The sequence below is a fragment of the Zingiber officinale genome, chromosome 11B (genome assembly GCF_018446385.1).
Source record: "Zingiber officinale cultivar Zhangliang chromosome 11B, Zo_v1.1, whole genome shotgun sequence".
Lineage (NCBI taxonomy): Eukaryota > Viridiplantae > Streptophyta > Magnoliopsida > Zingiberales > Zingiberaceae > Zingiber > Zingiber officinale.
Genome location: NC_056007.1, coordinates 35,916,035 through 35,917,008, shown reverse-complemented (window position 1 = coordinate 35,917,008; position 974 = coordinate 35,916,035). Strand labels below are relative to the sequence as shown.

At 35.5% G+C, this 974-nt stretch overlaps 1 non-coding gene across 1 annotated transcript; it reads right to left on the bottom strand.

Moving 5' to 3' along the window:
- Nucleotides 1-363: 363 nt before the first annotated feature.
- Nucleotides 364-469, bottom strand: LOC122035519. The gene has a single exon (XR_006127069.1). It is a non-coding gene; the product is annotated as a small nucleolar RNA R71 (small nucleolar RNA).
- Nucleotides 470-974: the final 505 nt, after the last annotated feature.

Here is a 974-nt window from a genome sequence, read left to right as displayed (position 1 = left end):
GGCCTTTAAGAGAATTTGCTGTACCCATCTCTGTAAGATTTTTATCTCTGATTGTGCAACCTCATATCAAAGCAAAAAGTTTTCAACTAGATCCAAATTTAATCACCATAATACAGGGTCACAAATTTGGAGGAGAAGTATCAGAAAGCCCATATATGCACCTTGAGACATTCCTGGAGCTTTGTGATACGGTGAACTGTGAGGGTGTCTCAGCGGATGTCATTCAGTTGATGACATTTCCTTTCAGTATCAAGGACAGGACGAAGACTTGGTTTTATTCTCTCTATTCTCAAAGCATCACAAATTGGGAACAATTGGAGCAACAATTTCTAAATCATTTTTTCCCTCCAAGTAGAACAATGTATATGAGGAAGTGCATTACAAGTTTTGCTCAAGCAGATGGAGAATCACTATTTGAAGCATGAGAGAGATTTAAAAGTTTATTAAGGCAGTGTCCTCATCATGGTTTAGAAAGGTGGCTACAATTGCACATATTCTACATGGGGATTTCTTTCTCAGATAAATCTTTATTAGATTCATCAGCTGGAGGCTCTTTTATGAATAAAAGTGTGGATGAAGCATATATATTAATTGATCAAGTGACATTGAACCTTCAAGAATAGTTAGATAATAGTTGAATGGATTCTCCCCTGATAATTCTAGATGTGCAAGCCATAAAGGCAAAAGAGTCTGTCAAACAAAATACAATTCAATCATTCAAGAATTTTAAAATTCACAAGTCACAGAATGAGGGGTTCAAATAGTTAGAGGCAAAGATTGATAGTATAATTTCAAAATGGTTCAAACATGACCCCCCCCCTACCCAAACAAGGTCTAGTGAATAGTGTAATTATATTAAGTTGAGAGCCAACAAGAATCATGAAGAACTTCTAGAAAAGGACTTATACATAATTGAGGAGACGAACAATAAAAAGACCACAAAACCTTAGTTTCATTACTTCAAAAAGTGCTCA